The 25872-nt window shown below is 40.1% G+C and overlaps 1 pseudogene; it reads right to left on the bottom strand.

The window, feature by feature from the left end:
- Window positions 1–831: 831 nt before the first annotated feature.
- LOC149200927 (uncharacterized) lies at window positions 832–1676 on the bottom strand (annotated as a pseudogene).
- Between the last annotated feature and the right edge of the window lie 24196 nt (window positions 1677–25872).

The raw sequence follows: 25872 nt of genomic DNA, 5'->3' as shown, positions 1-25872 counted from the left end.
TTTCAAAAGGGAGGGTTATTATTGACAAGATTTTCCTTTGGCTAGTGCTTAAATACAATGAAGACATTACTATCAAAACAAATCGAAAGCAGAAATATGCTTATCATAGAAAATTCTGCTTCATGCACAGGCATCATCTTGAAAAGTTGACCAACCAATGTTCTTAGCAACAGAACAGGAGCTCAAATGCTGAGGGTCCCCTGTATTTCTTGGATCCATCCATGGTGCCATAGCTGGTCTCATACTATCATAATGAGTGGCAGTATCCACCAGAACGGAATTGTTTAAAGCGGTAGGCATAAAACCTTTGACATAAGAACTATTCGGAGGCATTAAATAAAAATTAAAAACAAGTCTGCTACCAAAGGACTTGGACTTGTTGTTTCCAAACTGAATGCTATTGGCATAGGATCCATGTATTCCCAAATCTTCTAACACTGGCATAATTGCCTCTGTTGGAGGAACCCCTGAAAGAAAAAACCAATATTGGTTCTCTGGATAAGGTACGTGTTGATAAATAGAGCCTGGCTGTTAAAATTGATGACCATAAAAAATATTATCTGAGTTGAATGTTGGAATCGACGTCCATCCAGGGCTGCAAAAGGTCTGGGAAGGATAACCGCCATTGATTGATGGATAAAACAAAGGAGAAACCTCATGTTGAAAAACTAGTAGATGATATCTAGCAACCTTTGGATACAAGGTTCTGCAAGATCTTGAACATCATCAAGCCAAGACATGATTGAAGATTGATTGAAAATTTTCTGGAATTCTAAAAGTGCTTACAGACATTTCAGACAAATCAAAACTCATTTGTATGTCCCTAAAGGTTCATGGTCCATTCAATTGTTGAGAGCTCTTGTTCTGAATTGTGTCTACCATGCGATTCACAACATTTACAAGTCCTCCAAGAACATCTATTAAATCCTGACCTTGCTTTCTCTTGAGCTCTCTATCGAGCTCACTGGTTTGTAGTTGCACTTGTTTATTTACCTCAATACCCTTCCAATACATGTCCCTGTCTAGCTGGCTGGAGCATATCTGTGCTTGAGTTGTTTTGCGAATAACCGCTTGTATATTCTAACAATTCTCACGAAGTACACTAATTATGTCATGCTCCCTATCATCTTCAATTGAACATCTTCCTTTCTTATGCCTTATGGTAGAATCTAATGGTTCATTACCACTTCCTGAAACCGTTGGATCCTGCATCTTGATCATCTCATCTTGTGAGTCATCATTGGAAGTAAAAGATTATCTGCAGCCACACCCATGCTGTCAAAGGTAGCATCAGGATATGCAGTTGGTGTTTTATCTAGATTTGCATCCATCGCATCAAACAACTCCCTTTCTGTACTTGATGCCAATCCCACAATAGCTGCATCATCGTAAGGTGCTTCCTTCCCACCATGCTTGCACAACAATTCTTGTAAACTGCCCTTTAATTCAGAACCATTTTTCACATCCCTAAGGAGATGCAGAAACCCTGCAGAGAGAGGCATGGAGCAAAATCTCGAATAATTAGGTAACGAATCTGCTAGGGCATCTGACTCACCATCATGTTCTCCAGAAAGCAAGACGGAATTAACAACTCCATCGGTGCTAGCCAATATCAAAGGCTTCTTTCTTCCATCCATTGTCAATGCCTCAGCCAGATTTAGGCTCGATATGCTCATTTCTTACCCACCTTTCATACATCAATTTCAATAATCCTCTCTGAACGGCCTTCGGTACATCACTCTTCGATTCTGTAGCTTTAGCTCTAAATTTCGATAACCTCAGCTTAGAATCTCAGGAGGTTATAGACTGAGCAGTGGTTTCAAACCTCCGGAATAACAAAGAACTCTTGATTATATTTTCTTTATTAAATGACAGCCGTTAGCTTCGAATGGTTAGCAGTACTATACTCACCAAAGTAGATCACGAGATCGAAACTTGAATAGTGAATTGTTCTGTGATTGTTGTTGCAGCTGAGAAGGCAATAGATCAAGAGTTAATCACAAGAAAGGGCTTATTAATGGCCTTTTTTGAATTCTCAATGATCTGTGATAAGAACTTCCGAACATTGCCAAGACAAAAGACGAAAATACATCCCAATCCTTTATTATGTGCTTCATTACAACAGCAGCAACTATCAAACCTTCTCTGCCACCCGTTTGCGTAGAAAAAGATTTCTTGTGAAGCCAGGCCACGAAGATAATGAACTACGTCTCTCTCTGGCACTTCATCAAGCACTTGCGCCCAAGACATAAATGTTATTTAATGAATTTGCCACCTGCCCATAATTGGTTTCACCCACAGCGGAAAGAAATCTCCACCGGCCCATTTGTATAGTCCTCAGCCATAATATGAAAGCGGTGCTCCCATATAGACCCGTGTGTTGACACATATCATTTGGGAAAAACTCCTTCATTAACATTGCATTTGTTGAGAGATTTGTATCTTCCCACTTCAGGAAAAAATATATAGGTGCAGATGAGGTAACACAACTATAAACGCCCATATATATATAAGAGAATGAGAAAGAGCCATCCCCAGTTCAAATATAGAGCAAATTTTTAATAATCTAAACATTAATTTCACCCCGACCTTATTTGAACTCTTTCGGTTGAGGAATATTTTTGAATGAAGTTTGACTGACTATGTCTTGATCTTTTAGGCCGAGACTAATACTTTCAACTCAAGAACTTGAAGTTGAATGACAACAGGATTTACCAGCCTTTACCTATTAACCATAGCCAACCAGCAGCAGATACTCCAAATAGTCCTAATATCAAAAATAGTACTAATAGATTTCCCAGTGCGTTCTGTTCAGGTCCCTTTTATCCTTTCGGTGCAGCAGTGACTATACAAACTGTAAGGTATTCATTGGAAACACCGAGCACAATACATAGGAAAAACATTCAACCTTGGGTACCATATTTTGCAGTAAAATAGAAACAAGGAATTCAAGAGTTCCAAAACTTTAGATGCATTTCCTTCTTTCAAGTGACTAGCAATTAGGAAGCATTTTTATCCTGAGAAACGTTCTTTTCATTATAAAGAGCCTGAAGAACCTCAGGCAACGGTGGAGCTGACATCATTGCCTTGATATCTTCAATCTTATCTGAAAGATCTGACATTAGACCTTTTAAGCACATCAACCTCATCCACAGCAGTTGTAGCCAGTGTACAATAGGCATGCTAGGATTTGGGCCTCCACTGAAAACTCGAACAAATCCCCAATTCCGTAGCACGCTACGAAACCACTTAAACAGGTAGCGCTGTGAAACTGCTAAAAAAGAATTCAGGCGCTGCGAAAACACCCAGTCTTTAAGCTAGGCTAAAAAAATTTTGGCAACAGCATTTTCAGTGATAACATCGTTGATCAATAGCGCTTAGATATTTTCACACAGGCATGGAAGTCGGCCCTACAACTCGACCTTCCTCCACAATGGCATCAGGAGTGGCTCGAATATACTTCAGCATTATCCGATTCGCATATCCGAATCAAACAGGGGCCTGACGAATTAGTTTGGAGTATGGCAGATAATGGTATATACTCACCAAAGCTGGGCTACTGTTCCCTCATACAGCATAAAAAACCTGAGTTAACTTTGAACTGGTGGCGAGATATTTGGAAGCTTAATGCTCCTCCACGTACCAGACTATTCTTCTGGTGTGTCCTTAAAGATATTGTTCCCACGGGTGAGCATCTAACTCATAGAGCGATATACGGGCCATCTTGGTGTATTCTATGCAAAGAGGCATCGGAATCAACTGTACACCTCTTCCTACATTGCTCAGCAACCCGAGCTCTTTGGAAAAACATTTCTACATCTATTGGATTTGCTGGGTCTTGGACCGGGGATGATTTACTAAGTACATGGGAAGATTGGAACACAGACATCCGGGATCAAAACTACTGAACCTCCCTTTAGTGGTCATTTGGCATTTATGCAAGGTCCGCAACAGATATATCTTTGAGAAAATGGCTGTGTGTTGGCCACGCACGGAAGCCAGCATTATTTCCTCATACCTTGAACTGCCCGACCCTACTCCCCCTAGGGTGAGGCGTATACAACCACCCCCCATTATAGACAAAACTGTCCCTTGGGCCTTCTTCGATGGGGCCGCGAATCAAAATGGTTGTGGGGGTGGCTTCATCCTTCATATCAATGAACACCACAGATTTAAAGTAAAGCTGGGGCTCGGTGCGGGCTCAAACAATTTTGCGGAACTCATGACCCTTCGCCACTTATTACACTTCTCTCTGGGACATCAGTGCATAAATATGAATATATTTGGGGATTCAAAGATTGTTGTAAACTGGTTCAATCTTTCTACAATATGTCACATTCACACACTCAACAACATATTGTATGAAACTCAAACTTTCAAGACAGCATTTAACCATATCTCTTGTATCCACATATACAGGGAACATAACTGCAGCGCTGATCAATTATCCAAGGAGGTCGCGCTACTTCCCAGAGGTGAATGGTTAATATTGGAGCAGCGAGGAACTGAGGAATACAGCTATTATCACAGGCCATACATAGATCAGCGATATCAGAGGGACAACAGTCCCTGATCATAGTAATGAGATATATGTTCAAAACCTGATAAATATTTTTTGTCAAACTATTGATATATATATATAGTCATTTTGAAAATGGACCCTGCGTGGCCATGTACAGGCAATTATCAGCTAGACTGCTAAATAGGCTATACAACAGCTTTTTTGTTATACCAGCCAGATCACCCTGCGTGGTGGATCATGATGGACAGCGTTGTACAGCATATGCTACTGCATTTACAATATGTAATTTTCTCCACTTAATGAAAATTACATATTTTTCCAGTGGAAAAAAAAAACAATGTAAGGGCACAATAATAACAATAGTGGGCTTCTATGGGACACAATAATAACAATATGGGGACTACATGGGTACAAAAATATAATAAGGGGGTTGTACTAATAACAATAAGGGGTTACACTAGTAGTATAGGGGCCTAACATAATACCATGGATCAAAATACCATGGATCAAAATACCATGGACCAAATACCTTGGACCAAAACTTAGTTTTTCAAGATATAAGCGCCTTGCATTCTGTGAAAGTGCGTGTGTACATATACGCTACTTCTATATAGTGAACCCGCGTGTATACGCGGCTTGGCCAATGATGAACCTGCATATACCTCTCTTTCTTCATTCTGATCTAAACTTTTTGTTGTTAACCTGCTGAATTGTGATCTGTCATCTAAGTGAGTTGCCATCTTGGACAATACCTGTGTCATAATGCCAACAATCTCCCCCTTTGGACTTGATGGCAACCCCAAGTCACTCTCCCCCTTTGTCAACAAGGGCAAAGGGTTATGCTCCCCCTAAGTACATGTTGAATTCTCTAATATGCTGAAGAGTGTTGATTGAGCTCCATGATCGAGTCCATGCTCCCTCTGAATATAAGCAAGGTCTGCAAAATGATGTACTAAAAGAAGAACATAACTCTATACACACATCATAAACGACCTTCCTATCACCGATGACTCATACATACATCCTGTTAGTGTCAGTCTTTGCAGCCTTCCTCCAGTGATCAAACATGCTCTTACAAAGTTATTATAAGGTGTCAAGGTCAAATTTTATCATTTTAGTGAGTCTTCAAGCAAAATTTGGTCACTAGGTATTAGGTCTAGGGTTTGCTTTTACTCCTGTCAAAGTTGTCCAAATTTCGGTCCATGTCACCATTCAGCTGAGTGTACCATCATTCAGAGGGTTTTCATCATCATGTCAAGTTCCACTGGGTCATTTTATACCTTGTTCATGCTTCAGTTGCGCCTAGGTAAGGTTCATTTCCCTCTCTTAGGGTTTTGAAGGCAATTTCTCTTGGATGGTCAAATCATCAGCAAAACTTGTATCCTGATGTTCTTACACCTTCCCCTATCCTTAATGTACCTTATTAAACACTTCCCATCACTGAGATCCCCCGAATTCCTCATTTTTCCACAAACCCTAGTTTCTTGCGACAACTGGACAATTTTCTAGGTTGGGCCTGTGTTTAGCCCTTTTGGACCCCTTCCCCTCACTCATTATTTGAAATTCCATTTTCCCTTACTTCCTAACATCCCTCCCCACTTCCAAAAATTTTCTCAAGAATTTAGAAGCCCCTTATTCCCTTCATTTCGCTTCATTTCGACAAATCCCTTGTTCCACACATCGGGGTAAGTTTTAATCAAATGATGTTTTTGAGCAATAAAATATGAATTTGGGAAAAATGAGAGAGGGTTATGTCAAAAATAGGCCAGGGAAAACAACCTCCTTCATTTTTTACACAGGTGTCATGGTTTTAGAGAAATGTCAAAAATACAGTTGCCTCGAGAGAATTGATGCACCTCTGAAGTGACCTTAGGAAAATCAAGTTTTATCCTAGCTTGGTTGGCCAAATGACTTTCTTGATGAGTCAAATGATAGCTAGACACAAAGATATTTCCAATGAGCTATCATGAGCTCAATTTGGAGTTGATGAAGACCTTCAAAAGTTGACTGCAACAGCACTCTGCCTTTAGGCAGCCTCATTTTGCACATTTTGACCAGTCTTGGTATATTTGATTTTTTATAGGGTAAATGAACTCCAAATTGAAAAATTATAGTTGGGTTGGAAAGTAGACTCAATACCCTTTCGAACGAGCTATCCTGCACCCAATTTGTACACCGAGAAGGCCTCCAAAAATCTCCTACAAAAAGGCACTACGCATTGAGCCAGCGCTACGCATTGGGTAACAAGCGGTGCATTGGGCTGCGATTTCCAGTGCAAATTTACACTGGCACAGCGCACATCACTGGCGTGGCGCATTGGGTTTGATGCACTACACATACAGCCAGCAAGCCCGAAAACTTCAAAAACTTGCTCCAAATCGCCTGAAACTTGTGGATCATCACTTGTACAAGTAAGTTGGGCTTCCATCATTGCTTTTCATCCAAGGTTAGTGCTTGTTTGATGGTGGTTGTCTTATGGTGTTGGATATAAAAAAAAAATCAAACCCTATTGTTGTGGCCACCAACAACCCCCCTCTTTATTTAGTATTAGCAATAACACTAGGTACGTGGGGACCCTTGGTAAAAATTCAAAAAATTCAATTAAAACTCATGTATTTTACTCCTTAAGAAAACATCGCATCGCGCGAAGAAGATAGGATATTTCCTTGTGAGTAAAATGATAAACTGCGAGAGTACGACGCGAATTCCATTGCATCGCATGCATTAAGAAACGCTCATATTCGAAAACCTTAAAAAATCGCCGATGGCCGATATGCGACATCGCATATCGCAATATCGCATAAAAAAACACATAACCATTTAACGATTGTAACAATCTGCGATCTTGCGATAACGCGATACCGCGATCTGCGATCTTGCGATCGCGTGATACAGCAATCTGCGATTCTGCGATAAACTTGATCGGGCAAGCCTGCTGTTATCTCAAAATCAGACCCTGATAGGCTGCTGGTCAGGTTGACTCTAAGTAACTATTTCAAACCTACTTTAGGCTGAGGCTTAGCCTCCTCAACCTGAGAGGGCTCTCTCTGGGTATAATAATGATTTTGATTTAAAATAAGATGGCTAACTCTTGTAGAACAATTGTGACAAATATGAATGCTGGAAATACATTAAACAAGTATCCATTGGGCCTATGGAGTCAACTACACCTCAAAATAACAAAGATCTTGACCTTACATGGAAGTCAGGGCATTCAGCATTTGAATATTCAGAACACACACTCATATGGAACCACACAGTTTACAGATGCATACAAGAAATCAGAGCACATTCAGTGAATTCTGAGTGATTACACATCCATACTACTGTAGACAAAACTAATAAAAGGAAAACATCACACATTCTGAATATAAGTAATCCTTCATGAATCCTGAGAAGTAAAATCAAAATTATATTACTGAAAAGTGAGTCTTTACATAAGCCAAATACTATGCTCTGTTATAAAGTTTTCCAACCCCCATTACATTGTTGTTTCAGCTATATATAGAACTCTTATTCTAACTAATCGAGATTCCTCCTCCAGCATGAGGGGAACTCGAAAACTACCTCTAATGACACCTATCAACCATTTAACTAACTAATAAATACAATAAAGTGCTGACTGGAGTTTTCTAAGAGTTCTAAATTAACTATGACTCTAACTCCATATTACATGCTTGATGGCTTTAATTACAATGAACTTCGTTCTTTGACATCTGCTCCCCTTTAGTTTGGCTGTAATGGATGTTCAAAGCTCCATGTTTGATCTTTAATGCCACATCCTTTCCAATACCCTGAAATATATGAAACTGTCCCTGTGTATCGGTCTTTAGTATGCCTTACCATGTCCAGATCCAACGAAGTATATCCTTTATCTTTTAATTACCCCAAAATGGAGCAAACTGCCACGTCTTTGATGTGTTGTCCACCGTTTGCATACGTGAAAGCCAAAACCTTTGCAAACTGTAACTGTTTCACCAATCCTGAAGTGTGATAAATATGAAATATGCTTCCTTTATGACAAGAATCCAAAGTTGGATTCGAATGCATATTATCTCCACGTGTCTTGACCTGGTTAACTGTTAGATAGCTTCAGATGATGCTTTGTATGCCTTTTAGATGTTTCCCTTTCAAAATTCCCGCCTATAATTCAAAACTGCTTGTTTTGCGTTAAAATCATCACCTACAGCAGTTTCGTAGCGCGCTACGAAACTGCTGAGTTTTTTAAAACAGCTTGCTTCTGACCCGAGACCTTTATTACCCGAGTATTTGATTGTCAAAAACTTCCTTAAACTTTCCACATGTCGAACAGGGATTTATGTTTCCTCAGAAAGATAAAATCAAGCAAATTGGTCAAAATTTTAAAACAAAATCTTACTTGGCATGAAAACTCATTTAGCAGGTAGCTGACCTAGCTGTGCCTTCAGATCTTCTATTTGTTTCTTCATAGCCTTATTCCTAGCTCTCAGTTGCATATTGATCCTTCTGATGTACTTGGCTTCTTTGATTGCTGGTACTGTCCATGTGTGAAATTGTGAATGGCCATCAACCACTGAATTCAACTGGGCTTCTAGGGTTTCATTCCCTTTCCATAGAGCTTTATAATACTTTGTGTGTATGACTGCATGTTTTCTAGCGGCCTTCTTCAATTTGGCAATCTCATATTTAGCTGATTCTAATTGGCTCTTTATGGCTGCTATATTATCCTTTTGAGATGCAATGACTGTTTTGCCCGTGTCTTTTTGTATCTCTTCCCCTGTTTCCTCTGTTCTTGGCAGTGCTTCCTGTACTTGCTGGAATCTCCTTGTCATAGGTCTTCTTGGTTTAAAAACGAACTCTCCAGCTGGTTCATCAAATCTAAGCCTTTTTGAGGCCTTGGATTTCTTGGTGCTTTCTTGTTCTGACTGCATCAATTCGACTTGAACTGGTATAGATTGCTCAAATTCAATAGCCTGCAATAAATCATTTAAACTTGCCTTGGACACTGGACTTTCTTCCACTGCTATAGCTTTACCTTTTTCCTTCATTATTTGACTTCTTGTTCTTACCCTTGAGACTGTTTCAGATGTGCTTGTTTCAGCTACAGTCTTTTTACTCTGAGCCTTTTCCTTAGTTGATTGTTGAGCTTGATCTTGGATGATGAGTGGCTTCAGTGGCTTCACTGGTTTTCTTACTTGTGATCTTACTTGTGAATTTGTAACTCTTTTAGCTCTTACCTCTGTTTGGAGCTCAGCTACTGTAGCCTCTCTAACAGGTTGGGGAGTGAGGCCAGCCTGGCTTTTGAAACTAGCCATAAAAATGAATGAATTCCAATCCCTGTCTATCTTTTGAAGCCCATCTAAAACCAGTAATTTGATCAAACCATGATGAAACAAAGAGGTTTCAGAATCCTCTTTCCTCAGCTGTACCTTATCACACATCTTACTCAAACTATGGAAAAGATAAAATGGTAAGTCTATGGAGACCTTCCCTGATCCAGGTGGATGTTGGTGGCCACCCACCAACCCATTTGGACCCCCACAACTGTCTCTTTCAGTCTTTTTAGTTTCCTAAATTACAGCACAGTTTACTATTTTTAGTAGTTTTTCGGGTCCTGAACTTCCGGAGCCGTTTTGAGGCCCTAAACGACGTTTTTTTGGGATTCTGGGGCAACATGGGTCCATGGACCGATGTTGCCTCCCAAAGTGGTAGTACTCGGATAGATCTTTCTAACGAGCTATCGTGCGCGTCAAACGGAGATCGTATGCCAAAGTTACGACCCCGGGAAATTGATGTACCAATTTACCCAAACGGGGCCCACAATTTGGCGTTTCATCTTCTAGGGTTAGGTTTCGGGATGTGAAGGGTTTTCCATTGTTTCTCAACAATAAATAGGCCTTCGAGCCTCATTGTAATACAGTTCGGAACAGTTCAGAGGCATGTAGCCGCCACATCTCTTCTCAGAGATAAGCTACCATCGCCCTAGCTAGTTTCTCTCCATTTCTGTTTGTAAGCATATTTCAGTATTTTACAGTAATGAAATGAAGTATTATTTCCGCTGCATATCTGTATTTATGGTTATCGCATCTCTGTATTTATGGTTATCTCTGTAATCTATTGCGTTCCTGTTTAAATCCGGATCAGTGGTATCAGAGCGGTCTGCTTTTTCTCTGTTTTTCTTTGCATGTCCCCAACGAGGTCGGGATATAAGGAGTTAGGGCTTGAACTGGTCGAACCTTTGCAAGACCAGCCTCGCAAATCCCGACGGCCTCCCATGGCGGATGGGAAGAAAGACGAGGGGGCAGGAGATCCTATCAAAATATTGCTCGAAGAAGCGCTCGAGCGGCAAAGGAACGCGATGATGGATAGCTTTGCGCAGATCCTTCAGCGGCTACCCAGAGGCGACGCATCGGCTTCCAACAGCGACTCTGGAAACGCCACGCCGTTTAAGGTACAAGTTAATTTTGAAATCCCCATCTTCGAGGGTAAAATAGATGCAGATGCCGTAGATAAATGGTTAAATCTGCTAGATGGGTATTTTTCTGTTCATGAATTTTCAAGTCGGGAAAAGATTGTTTTTGCCCTTCTCAAAGCATCCCCCCACGTCAAGGACTGGTGGGAAACCTACTGCGAGCAGAAGGATGAAAGTACAGGCTCACTATTTTCAGCCGCACCCACTTGGAATGACTTCCGGGATGCCATCAAAGAGCAGTATTACCCTGTCGGAAGCTATGAGGACAAATACATCAAATGGACCACACTGCGGCAGGGACGAGACCAAGATGTGCCAGAGTTCACAAACATTTTTCATACCCTTCGCACACAGTTGGGTATCAAAGATTCTGAGCTGCATCTGGTACTCAAATACCGTGGCTGCCTGCACAAGTACATCCAGGAAGAGATGGTGTTCTTGAACATATCCTCACTTGGCACAGCATACCGATACGCTGTCAAAATCGAGCAAAAGTTCAAACAGAAGAAGCGAGACTTTGGATCTGCAAATCCGAAGCCCAAAGGACAAAGCCAAGGCGGGGTGACCCAAGACAACCCGTCGAAGCCGCAAGAAAAGAACAACACCACGAAGCCGAAGAAGGACACAGGAAAGTGGTGTGAGTTCCACAAGAGTCCCACTCATAACACAAGTGAGTGTCGGACCAAGCAGTCGCTGGTGGCCGAGTTGAAGGCTTCTGAATCAGATGCATGTTCTGACCCTGAGCCAGAACCCGATAAGGGGAATGGAAAAGGGAAGCAGATCATTGATGCGGATCCCAGTGCCACTGTTGCCACCGCCAAGATCAAGAAAAATGAGCCCGAAGATCCAGAGGAGGGGGAGCGTCTTTTCCACTCACAGATGTGGGTGAAGGGTTCACCGTTGCGATTCATTGTCGACAGTGGTAGCCAAAAGAACCTGGTTTCAGCAGAGGTCGTGAAGCGGTTGGGCCTACCGACTACACCGCACCCGTAGCCGTACAGTATCGGGTGGCTTCACGAAGGACGAGATCTGAAAGTTCGCCAGCAGTGTCGCCTTCCCTACAGCATCAAACCCTTCACAGACGAGGTATTGTGTGATGTTACACCTCTGGATGTTTGTGATGTATTATTAGGCCAGCCATACCTGTGGAGGCGACATGCTGTGTATGAGTCAAGGCCTCGTGCTGTCATTATTTCTTTGAATAATTCATTATACAGGATACCGGAGGTAGCCCCACCTACCGCCACATCTTTGATCACTACCAAGAAAGGCAGCAAGCTCATATCACAGACCAGGAAATTCATCTGTCTCGTTCACTCCCAAAGTAAGGGGAAGATCGTTGTTACATCCATGACCCCCGCAAAGGGTTCCTCCACGCAGCAGCAGCAGCAAAGGGATACGGTCATGACAGAACACAGGAACAACTTCTCCTCACCCACAGGGGTACCACACAAGCTTCAGGTGGGCAACAAAGTTTGGTTGCATCGACAGAAAGAACGCCTTACCAGAACCCATCAGAAGCTCAGACCACTCCGACATGGTCCTTACAACAGTACCAAGGCTATGGGGAATGATGCTTTGGAGCACATCATTCCTCCATTCCTTCGCTTGCACCAAATGTTCAATGTGGACCATCGTCGACCATGCTTCCCACCATCACTGGACACATCAGAGATTGCAGGACAAGTTCAGCAGATGGAGGAACTCAACGCAATGGGGACCATTGCTTCCTAAGGGGGGAGGAATGATCCAGGTGGATGTTGGTGGCCACCCACCAACCCATTTGGACCCCCACAACTGTCTCTTTCAGTCTTTTCAGTTTCCTAAATTACAGCACAGTTTACTATTTTTAGTAGTTTTTCGGGTCCTGAACTTCCGGAGCCGTTTTGAGGCCCTAAACGACGTTTTTTTGGGATTCTGGGGCAACATGGGTCCATGGACCGATGTTGCCTCCCAAAGTGGTAGTACTCGGATAGATCTTTCTAACGAGCTATCGTGCGCGTCAAACAGAGATCGTATGCCAAAGTTACGACCCCGGGAAATTGATGTACCAATTTACCCAAACGGGGCCCACAATTTGGCGTTTCATCTTCTAGGGTTAGGTTTCGGGATGTGAAGGGTTTTCCATTGTTTCTCAACAATAAATAGGCCTTCGAGCCTCATTGTAATACAGTTCGGAACAGTTCAGAGGCATGTAGCCGCCACATCTCTTCTCAGAGATAAGCTACCATCGCCCTAGCTAGTTTCTCTCCATTTCTGTTTGTAAGCATATTTCAGTATTTTACAGTAATGAAATGAAGTATTATTTCCGCTGCATATCTGTATTTATGGTTATCGCATCTCTGTATTTATGGTTATCGCATCTCTGTATTTATGGTTATCTCTGTAATCTATTGCGTTCCTGTTTAAATCCGGATCATTCCCGGTGAAATGCAAAAGTAGTTTGAAATGGTAAGAATAAACCTTGTTATACCTTCCTTCACAAGTCAAATATTTCTGTATGCAGGTGAGTAAGAGAGCATAATGTTCTTTGACATAATTCCTGGGCACTCCCCTACTTAAATCGTCGTTTACATAATCATCCTTCAAAAACTCCTTGCAAGGATTCATGTCAAATTTGAAATTTTTAAACCATTCCTCTTGTCCTCTTGGGATCTCTGTCACACCAGATATCACTTCTAGAGAAACCTGCACTTCTAACATAGCTACCTTTGAATTCAAACCAGTGAAGTTAAGTGCAAATTCCTTAGTTACCTGTGCATGTCCTCCTTGTAAATTTTTGCAAAAGTTCCAACACCCAGCGTTTTTAAATGCTTTCTTCACCTCTTCATTCCTCAGCGTTATATCCAGGCCTTCAGGTTCAGTCCTTAGAGGTTTATCGGATCTGTGCTCTTTTTTCTCCATTGATTCTTTCAGATCTTCACAAACAATGACTACCAGCTCCAGTTGGAATTGTGACTCGGCCTCGCTTGATTATCAGCCTCGCTTGAATTTTGGATTTTTCCGTTTAAAACCTTTCAAGATATAATCTTGCAGATTTGTCATTCATGCAAGACTTACGGCCATCATTAAGGTTTATGCACGGTAAAATTTCTTGGGAATGATAATACATGCGTATCAACAGATCTAGTGGCGGTGATAGTGGCAATGAGCGTTAAGACGTGATAGGAGAGATATATGAACTGACATGAGAAGACATGGCTGATAACTCACCTAACGGACTTGACATTTCGGGAAAGATTCGCTGCGGAAGTACGAATCCATGATTTCGCAGCGCTGCTAGTTTTAAATTTTAATGATGCGCTGCGAAACTGCCTAATCATGAAGCGCTGCGAAACTGTCTAGTTGTGATTGCGCTGCGAAATTGGCGAATTAGAATAGCGCTGCGAAACTACCTAATCATGAAAAGGCACGATGACTCACATAAGACAAGAGGTGACTATAGAACAATGATGGGTAGAGGGGAACCAATGGGAGTTGAGAACAACTTGAGTTAAAAAACTCTTTTAAAAAACTCCAAATCCTACGAGAAGAAATTTAAAACGAAATTAAACTGGCACAGACCTTTGTCATCGGGCTAGGATAGAAAATTACATGTATCAGCTTTTAGTTCTAAGTGATAACAGTGGCTCCACTTGGGATAGTGTGCTCCTGTAGTACACTAAGAACTTGTAGGTCCAGTGCTTTGTCCAATTTATAAAAACATAGAAAGAGTTGACAAGCATTCCTTTCTAGCTTTGTGAGCCTTCACCTCGGGCTTGAGCTTCCTGTTCAGCTTGTCATTTATTTGCAACAAAGAAAGACTAGAAAGACTAATAAAACGGTTATATACAATGCTTGTGAGAAACTTGGCAGAGATTCAATCAATTGTAATGCTTTAGGAACCTGCCATTAACAGGTCCTCCAGCATATGGTGTTCCATCAATCTCTTGTAGAATGTAGGTGTTATTCCCATGGAAAGCAGAAATTTGATATGGCCCTTTCCACAAATTTTCAAATTTACCATGTTTACCTTTCTCTTCAATTCTGGCTTCCCATTTCAAGACTTTATCATGAATCTGGAATGTAACTTCTTTGATCTTTTTGTCAAATGCTCTCTTGATCCTGTTCTGGTTTTGTTGATGACTGTCAAACACCTCATTTCTTTTCTCTTGTAAAGCTATTAGCTGGTTGATCCTTCGTTGTATAGCATTTGGTTCCTCTTCTAGTCCTTGAATCAACTTCATTACTGGTACTCCGAGGGATGTGGGAAATATAGCCTCTGCCCCATATACTAGCTCATATGGTGATGTTCCAATGGACCTCTTTGTGCAAATCCGGTCAGCCCACAAAGCATATTTCAGTTTCAAATGCCAAGCTTTTTTATTTTCTTGCAGCAGCTTCTTAATGATTCTCACAAGACTCTTGTTTGATGACTCAGCCAAACCGTTTCCCTGTGGATAATAAGCAGTAGAATGTCCAAGGGAAATGTGATACTGATGACAAAAATTAATTAACCTTTTGGACTTGAAAGCTTGAGCATTGTCTGTAATGATCTTGATTGGACAACCAAACCTTGATAATATATTGTTTTCTAAGAAAGCAATAATCAGGGAATCATTTGCTTGCCTTGTAGGTATTGCTTCTATACATTTTGTAAAGTAATCGGTGGCTGTGAGAATCCAGCGAAGCTGTCCTGATGAAGGAGGATGGATTTCCCCTATGAAGTCTAATCCCCACTGCTGGAAAGGTGCTTCAACATAAATAGGAACCAAGGGCATTGGCATAAGCTTTCTCTTTCCTTCAAAAACTTGGCACTCATGGCATGTGGCTATCTTTTTATATATGTCTCTAAACATAGTTGGCCAAAAATAGCCAGCTCTCAAGACCTTGTTTGCAGTGGCTTTCCAATAGTGATGTCCTCCGCAATCCCCTTTATGAAACTCATCAATTACTTTATCAGCTTCTTCTTCAATGAGGCAGTTTAATAATATTCCTCCTGCATCCTTCCAAAATAAATTTTGGTCGTACACAAAATATCTGAGAGATTTCAATTTGGTAAACCGAGCTTTGGATTTTGAAAGATTATCAGGAGCTCTATTATGCTGTAAAACAAATGCTATATCCTTGTACCATTCTGAGATCAAAAATTTTTCATTTATTTGGACCAATTCTTCTTCATTTTCAGAAATTTCTAAGATTTCTGTGCTTAAATTAATATCAATACAGTCCAAATTTGACTGAGTCAAAAATTTGGCTAGGCCTTGACCCTTTACCAACTTTGTGGGTTTGATCTCAATATCATACTCTAGCAGTTTTGCTATCCACTTTCCCCTTTTTCCATCTGGATCAGCTTGTGTAAGAATATCTTTTATAACAGCATTTGGGATGTATGCAACAATGTGAGAGTGCAAAACATAGACTCTGAAATCCTTAATTGCTTTCACCAATGCATAGGCTTGTTTCTCTAAAATATTATATTTCAATTCAGCATTGGCCAATGTCTTGCTAAAGAAAGAAATGCGTTGTTCAGTACCTTGACTTCCTTTTTGCAATAAAACTCCAGCAATTGTGTCTTCAGAAGCGAATGTAAAGATAAGGAACTCCTTGGTAAAATCCGGGCTGATGAGTACTGGTGCTTGAGTAAGGGCCTTCTTGATCTCTTCAAATGATTTCTTTGCTTCAACTGTCCATTTAAAATCTGCTCCTTTCTTTAACATCTTTGTTATGTTCTTGACAACTTCAGCAAAATTAGGAATAAATCTTCTAACAAAGTTAACTTTCCCAAGAAAGGATTGAATCTCCTTCTTACTCCTTGGTAGATCTAATTTTTGAATTGCATTAACTCTATTAGGATCAATCCTAATTCCTTCTTCAGAAATAATATGACCAAGCAGTTTGCCAGAAGTTAGAGCAAAAATACTTTTGGTTGGGTTTAGAGAAATACCAAACCTCCTACACTTCAGTAGGACCCTTTCAAGGTGCTTTAAGTGGTCTTCTTCCCTTTTTGAAAAAACTGTGATATCATCAAGATAAACTACCACTGATTTGTCCTTTTCTTCAGCAAAAGCAATATCCATTGCTCTCTGGAAAGTGGCTCCTGCGTTCATGAGGCCAAAGGGCATCTTTGCATACATGAATGTTCCCCATGGTGTAGTGAAAGTTGTTTTCTCCTGATCATCTGGGTGAACAAGAATCTGATTGTACCCTGAAAAACCATCAAGCATGGACATCCTTTGTGAACCAACAATGTTTTGCAGAATGAAATCCATTTTGGGGAGGGGATAATTATCTTTCAATGAGGCTTTGTTTAAGTTCCTGAAGTCTATACAAATTCTGATCTCTCCATTCTTTTTTCTGACTGGTACCAAGTTAACAAGCCAATTTGAGAATCTGATTGGAACAATAATTTTAGCATCAAAGAGCTTTTTCACTTCTTTTTCAATCAGTGGCATTAGAAGAGGATTAATTCTTCTTAGCTTCTGCTTAAAAGGCTTTTCATTCTGCTTAATAGGAATGGTATGCTGTATGATTGAAGAGTCATATTGTTTCAAGTCAGCATAGCTCCATGCAAAAACATCAATGAATCTTTTCATCATCTCAACATATTTAGTCTTCATATCAGCTGAAAGGAATTTGGAAATCTTGACTATTTTAGGCACAACCGAGTCACCTAAATTGCAGTTTTCTACTTCCTCTTCATTAGCTTGTAGTCTTGGTGCTTTGAACACATCATTTTGATCAAATAATTTTTCAAGGGGAATGAGGCCTTTAGGGATTAAGTTGTTTTGTAACTGTAAGACTTCAGAACTTTCCTTTGACTCTATTAACATATTCTGTTGATCTATCTGATTGTGCTCAAACTCTTCTTTTAATTCAATGAAGTTCCTTACCTGCTGATCATCCTCAAAAACTTGCCAATTTGTGATATTATCCGGTATGACTGGTCTATGGTGAACCTCCACTTCATAGCTTTCAGAAGAATGCTTAGGAATAATAAAGAGACTGGCTGAAACAGCAAGAGAATCTGCAATAGAGTTTTGATCTCTAGTTTTGATGCTGAAGGAAAAGGATTGAAATTTTTCCAACATCTCCAACACTAAATTTCTGTATGCTCTCATCCTGGCATCCTTAGTTTGATATGTACCTTCTACTTGTTTAATTACCAATTCAGAATCTCCACAAACAGCAATGTTTTTTGCTTTCAACTTTATCAAGGTTTCCAAACCTAAAACCAGAGATTCGTACTCAGCCATATTGTTGGTACAATCAAAGTTTAATTTGTATGAGAGAAACTTACTTTCTCCAGTTGGACTAGTGATCCAAATCCCAGCTCCTGCCCCTTCTTTTCCTGCTGATCCATCAAAGTATAATGTCCAGCAGCCCATGATATCTCTTTCATCTCCTTGCTTCCCTTCTTGACATTGATTTTCTGTAGGTTCATCTTGTGATTCTTTTCCAACTGATTCATTGAAAAGGATAGCTGATCCAAGGCCAGTATCACATGAGTAAATAGGAAAATTCTGGGGCTTGTCTTTGCCGCTTACCATGTAGGCCATCCTTGTTTTGCGATACAACCTCCTCTGTTCCCTAAACACTAGGATGGTAGCATATGTAAGATCCATCTGCATTGTGCCCTTGATTTTTGCTGCCCATGACCTTGAAAGAAGCATCCCAAACTTTGGTGGAATGTCTGCAACAACAATGTCCATAACAGTTGTTTTTGCTGGAATTTGTGTGAGCCCCACAACAACATCTTTTATCAAACCAATGCAATGGACTCTTTTTGAATCAAAGGAAAATAAATCCTTATATGGCCTAGTTACCTCTAACCCCAGCCTTTCCATGATTACCTTAGGCATGAGATTATGTGACGCCCCTGAGTCTAACATAGCATTATGTAGAGTCATCTCATGAATGCTAATGCTTATGTAAAAAGGGGGAAACTCTTCATTTTGTTCATCCTCTAGTCTTGGACCCAAACAGATAATAGGATTATCTTCTTGTACATTTAGGATATCAGCCACTCCTGGTTGTGAATTAAGCATCTCCACAATTTTGCTTCTGTATTTATCTACCTTGAGAATTTCATTAAAAGGGACTGATATCTTAATTTTTGCAATCTCATTCTCAAGATTAAAAACAGAAGTAGTCTTGTCAATTTCTTTAGGAGGAGGAAGAATTTGAATATCCTTTTTGACAAGAGGAGAATCATCCTTACCTTCAACCACCTTTGATTTTTCCTTTTTATCTTCAGCTGTCTTTGAGATATTCTTCTTGGGCTGTGCTTTGTTTGCTGTAATAGGGACATCTCTATTCCTTAGATTATACTGCTTTTGCATCTCAAAAATAGCGTGCTGATAGCCTTTTAAAAAATCCGAAGGCTCTTCTCCTGACTTTATCATACTGGACTCATCATGTTCCTCCTTAGTCAAGAAAATCCCTGACACTTCTTCATCAAAACAATGGATTGATTCCTCAGGAACTTCAGGTTCATCTTCTTCCTCTTCATCTACCAAATTTTGTTGGAAGGGAGGTCTCACTGGAGGATCTGCCTGCTGATTTCTGTTGTCTCTTGGCCTTTGCTGATTCTGAGGTCTTCTGAACTGAGGGTTCCTGAATTGAGGTCCTTGCTGTGCTGGAGGGGCAGAAGCATTCCCAAGAGCTAGTCGGTCCATCAATTTCTCCATGGTTTTCATCATTGTTTCAAACTTGTCTTCTTGAGCAGAAGTAGAAGGTTTCTCTTCTTCCTTTAGCTTAGTCTTTGCCATCTTTGATTTCTTAGCAGCAAGCATGTTCACCTCCACTTTAATTGCATCATTTTGCATGTCAGCAAGAGAGACAGACTCCCTCTCTCTGAGTAAAAGAGAAAAATCTGAATCAAATGATTCAGCATATCTCAACTGTGCCAAAGCTCCAGGAGGTTTCAAATGAGCTGGAATGGAATTGTATATTTTATTAAACCTCTTAGAGAAGTTTTGGACAGTTTCCTCTGGAGCTCTCCTAAGATTGTTGTATTCGGTAAGGGCTTGGACAGGGTTGGTTCTGTTTCCCCATTTCCTTAGAAAGCTGTCTTCAAATTCAGCCCAACTATGAATGCTTCCGACTCTAAGGGCTTTAAACCATTTTCTGACTTCCCCAATGAAAGTTTGAGCAAACAATCTTAGTTTTACATCTTCATCATCCACTTCTTCCCTGTCAACAAAATCATTGAACCTATCCACATGTTCCTCTACTGTAATATCTTCATCTCCTCCCCATGTTGGAATTCTAGCAGCATATTTGCTAGGAAGATCATGTAAAACAGCAGGGAGAGCTAGAGGAGCATACCTAGCAGGTATAGCCATAATGAATGGAGGAGCAGTGATAACAGGTATTGTATGACCGGTGAGAGCAGAACTAGTGTGAGATAGTGTCTGAGGACTGTTTGGACTAGCAGAGGTAGAAGATAAAGTATGGGTACGAAAAGGACTATTTGGACTTTGCAAACCACTGACAAAGGAACTCCAATTTGGGAGAGGCAAACCAGTTTTAGACTTGAGAAAAACTTCAAAGGGATCAAGTTCTTTGAGTTGATTCAAATATTCTTCCTCTAATAATAATTCTGAAGTAACAACCTCCCAAAACTCTTCTTTATCCTTTTGTGACACTAAAGATGAAGTATCAATGCCTCTTTTTTGTAAATCTAAAATAATTCCAATAAGCTCTTCTTCGTTCTCAGACCTCACCAATACTTCAAGAATTTTATCATCTACAATTTTATCTTCAGGACTTCTATAAAATTCAGGGAACAAAGATTTTGACACAGATGAAGTACCTGGTATATCAGGAAATCTTTGCCTGCTCCTTGAGATGGTGTTTGGATTATCCACAGGAGTAGGTGGATTTGGGTCAGGATTACTCCTTGTATATCTTCCTCTCGAAGCCACCTTTTTAACTTTAAGATTGTATGGAGTCACCAAGGTAGAATGCAGCCTCGAAAACCTTCTGAACTCCTGCTACCTTCAGAAGTTCAGCTTCATGATTTCGGGAATGAGTAATCTTCAGACTCCCGGCAGACGCACCAAAATGTTATCTCAAAATTAGACCCTGATAGGCTGCTGATCAGGTTGACTCTAAGTAACTATTTCAAACCTACTTTAGGCTAAGGCTTAGCTTCCTCAACCTGAGAGGGCTCTCTCTGGGTATAATAATGATTTTGATTTAAAATAAGATGGCTAACTCTTGTAGAACAATTGTGACAGACATGAATGCTGGAAATACATTAAACAAGTATCCATTGGGCCTATGGAGTCAACTACACCTCAAAATAACAAAGATCTTGACCTTACATGGAAGTCAGGGCATTCAGCATTTGAATATTCAAAACACACACTCATATGGAACCACACAGTTTACAGATGCATACAGGAAATCAGAGCACATTCAGTGAATTCTGAGTGATTACACATCCATACTACTGTAGACAAAACTAATAAAAGGAAAACATCACACATTCTGAATATAAGAAATCCTTCATGAATCCTGAGAAGTAAAATCAAAATTATATTACTGAAAAGTGAGTCTTTACATAAGCCAAATACTATGCTCTGGTATAAAGTTTTCCAACCCCCATTACATTGTTGTTTCAGCTATATATAGAACTCTTATTCTAACTAATCGAGATTCCTCCTCCAGCATGAGGGGAACTCGAAAACTACCTCTAATTACATCTATCAACCATTTAACTAACTAATAAATACAATAAAGTGCTGACTGGAGTTTTCTAAGAGTTCTAAATTAACTATGACTCTAACTCCATATTACATGCTTGATGGCTATAATTACAATGAACTTCGTTCTTTGACATCTGCTCCCCTTTAGTTTGGCTGTAATGGATGTTCAAAGCTCCATGTTTGATCTTTAATGCCACATCCTTTCTAATACCCTGAAATATATGAAACTGTCCCTGTGTATCGGTCTTTAGTATGCCTTACCATGTCCAGATCCAACGAAGTATATCCTTTATCTTTTAATTACCCCAAAATGGATCAAACTGCCACGTCTTTGATGTGCTGTCCACCATTTGCATACGTGAAAGCCAAAACCTTTGCAAACTGTAACTGTTTCACCAATCTTGAAGTGTGATAAATATGAAATATGCTTCCTTTATGACAAGAATCCAAAGTTGGATTCGAATGCATATTATCTCCACGTGTTTTGACCTGGTTAACTGTTAGATAGCTTCAGATGATGCTTTATATGCCTTTTAGATGTTTCCCTTTCAAAATTCCTGCCTATAATTCAAAACTGCTTGTTTTGCGTTAAAATCATCACCTACAGCAGTTTCGTAGCGCGCTACGAAACTGCTGAGTTTTTTAAAACAGCTTGCTTCTGACTCGAAACCTTTATTAGCCAAGTATTTGATTGCGAAAAACTTCCTTAAACTTTCCACATGTCGAACAGGGATTTATGTTTCCTCAGAAAGATAAAATCAAGCAAATTGGTCAAAATTTTAAAACAAAATCTTACTTGGCATGAAAACTCATTTAGCAGGTAGCTGACCTAGCTGTGCCTTCAGATCTTCTATTTGTTTCTTCATAGCCTTATTCCCAGCTCTGAGTTGCATATTGATCCTTCTGATGTACTTGGCTTCTTTGATTGTTGGTATTGTCCATGTGTGAAATTGTGAATGGCCATCAACCACTGAATTCAACTGGGCTTCTAGGGTTTCATTCCCTTTCCATAGAGCTTTATAATACTTTGCGTGTATGACTGCATGTTTTCTAGCGGCCTTCTTCAATTTTGCAATCTCATATTTAGCTGATTCTAATTGGCTCTTTATGGCTGCTATATTATCCTTTTGAGATGCAATGACTGTTTTGCCCGTGTCTTTTTGTATCTCTTCCCCTGTTTCCTCTGTTCTTGGCAGTGCTTCCTGTACCTGCTGGAATCTCCTTGTCATAGGTCTTCTTGGTTTAAAAACGAACTCTTCAGCTGGTTCATCAAATCTAAGCCTTTTTGAGGCCTTGGATTTCTTGGTGCTTTCTTGTTTTGACTGCATCAATTCGACTTGAACTGGTATAGATTGCTCAAATTCAATAGCCTGCAATAAATCATTTAAACTTGCCTTGGACACTGGACTTTCTTCCACTGCTATAGCTTTACCTTTTTCCTTCATTATTTGACTTCTTGTTCTTACCCTTGAGACTGTTTCAGATGTGCTTGTTTCAGCTACAGTCTTTTTACTCTGAGCCTTTTCCTTAGTTGATTTCTGAGCTTGATCTTGGATGATGAGTGGCTTCAGTGGCTTCACTGATTTTCTTACTTGTGATCTTACTTTTGACTTTGTAACTCTTTTAGCTCTTACCTCGGTTTGGAGCTCAGCTATTGTAGCCTCTCTAACAGGTTGGGGAGTGAGGCCAGTCTGGCTTTTGAAACCAGCCATAAAAATGAATGAATTCCAATCCCTGTCTATCTTTTGAAGCCCATCTAAAACCAGTAATTTGATCAAACCATGATGAAACAAAGAGGTTTCAGAATCCTCTTTCCTCAGCTGTACCTTATCACACATCTTACTCAAACTACGGAAAAGATAAAACGGTAAGTCTATGGAGACCTTCCCGGTGAAATGCAAAAGTAGTTTGAAATGGTAAGAATAAACCTTGTTATACCTTCCTTCACAAGTCAAATATTTCTGTATGCAGGTGAGTAAGAGAGCATAATGTTCTTTGACATAATTCCTGGGCACTCCCCTACTTAAATCTTCGTTTACATAATCATCCTTCAAAAACTCCTTGCAAGGATTCATGTCAAATTTGAAATTTTTAAACCATTCCTCTTGTCCTCTTGGGATCTCTGTCACAGCAGATATCACTTCTGGAGAAACCTGCACTTCTAACATAGCTACCTTTGAATTCAAACCAGTGAAGTTCAGTGCAAATTCCTTAGTTACCTGTGCATGTCCTCCTTGTAACTTTTTGCAAAAGTTCCAGCACCCAGCGTTTTTAAATGCTTTCTTCACCTCTTCATTCCTCAGCGTTATATCCAGGCCTTCAGGTTCAGTCCTTAGAGGTTTACCGGATCTGTGCTCTTTTTTCTCCATTGATTCTTTCAGATCTTCACAAACAATGACTACCAGCTCCAATTGGAATTGTGACTCGGCCTCGCTTGATTATCAGCCTCGCTTGATTATCAGCCTCGCTTGAATTTTGGATTTTTCCGTTTAAAACCTTTCAAGATATAATCTTGCAGATTTGTCATTCATGCAAGACTTACGGCCATCATTAAGGTTTATGCACGGTAAAATTTCTTAGGAATGATAATACATGCGTATCAACAGATCTAGTGGCGGTGATAGTGGCAATGAGCGTTAAGACGTGATAGGAGAGATATATGAACTGACATGAGAAGACATGGCTGATAACTCACCTAACGGACTTGACATTTCGGGAAAGATTCGCTGCGGAAGTACGAATCCATGATTTCGCAGTGCTGCTAGTTTTAAATTTTAATGATGCGCTACGAAACTGCCTAATCATGAAGCGCTGCGAAACTGTCTAGTTATGATTGCGCTGCGAAATTGGCGAATTAGAATAGCGCTGCGAAACTACCTAATCATGAAAATGCACGATGACTCACATAAGATAAGAGGTGACTATAGAACAATGATGGGTAGAGGGGAACCAATGGGAGTTGAGAACAACTTGAGTTAAAAAACTCTTTTAAAAAACTCCAAATCCTACGAGAAGAAATTTAAAACGAAATTAAACTGGCACAGACCTTTGTCATCGGGCTAGGATAGAAAATTACATGTATCATCTTTTAGTTCTAAGTGATAACACCTGTGATAACACATCTTAATGAAAATGTGATAACGTGATACTGCGATGATGCGATGCTGCGATGCAAATCGCAGAAATTGTCCATCGCAAATTTTCCCCGGCTCAACATTCAAGAAAAGCTGTCCATAAACCAAAAATTGGATACGCGCTTTAATGAAAATTAATGAATGATACGCCAAGTGTTAATGAAAGACAGTTTTGTGTTTTTCGAAGAGTTAGTTCACGTCAGGTGGCATGTTTTTGTACATCCGTAGAGCTCAAAGCTTTCTTGTCAATTTTTATTATCATTACTCTCTCCTCATGTGTGAACTGCAGGAATGAAAAATAGAAACGACATGAAGCAATGTGCAGGAAGAAATTAAGGAAAAGGGTAAAGCTACAATACTCGGAAACAGAGAAGAAATGCCCTCATGAACGGATACCGCATGCAACAGAGCCGTAAATTCCAGAGCACTGCTGAGCTATCCATTACAGATCTTTCAGTCAGAGCCATGGTTGAATGAGTAGTTGAACAATGCTGATATCAACAGGCAATTTAACGCTCAAGGTCAGAAGCTCACGAAAGCAGTATGTTTACAAAATTTTGAAGCTTATACCTGGTGAAGGAAAAGGCGCTAAAGGCGAAAAACGCACCAAAAAGGCCCGGATCAAAGAACGGAGGCAGTTTCCGATGCGCGATTAGCGCCTAGCGCTAATCGCGCATCGCTGAGAAAATTGCTCAAAAAGCAAAGTCCCTAACTGCTTAGTCACTCGTAAGCCCAGAAAATGCAAGAAAGCAAAGGCAGAGGCAATTTGAGGGTTAACCAAGTAGAACTTGGATTATTACTGAGCATACACAGTAAATCCACATAGCCAGAAGATGATTCTCAAGTATATCTTCTATTTTACTGAAAAGATGGTGCCAGATCTTGCCATTTCTGTTTGCTTAGCTCGACCAAAAGCGGAAGACAGTTAGCCGACTCTACCCAGGCAAATATTGAATGCTCGCAACATTAAGGAGCAAATGCAGAAATAGTTAGATATTAGATTTAATTTTTAGAAATAGTTTTGCTTAGAAAAAGGGCGGTCATTTAAACCGTATCCTGAATCTGTGTAAT

Source organism: Pinus tabuliformis, chromosome 2_1, assembly GCF_031772625.1.
Source record: "Pinus tabuliformis cultivar Carrire ecotype Pingquan chromosome 2_1, CPIR1, whole genome shotgun sequence".
Lineage (NCBI taxonomy): Eukaryota > Viridiplantae > Streptophyta > Pinopsida > Pinales > Pinaceae > Pinus > Pinus tabuliformis.
Note: the sequence above shows the minus strand (reverse complement) of the source record. Positions and strands in the feature narration are given on the sequence as shown.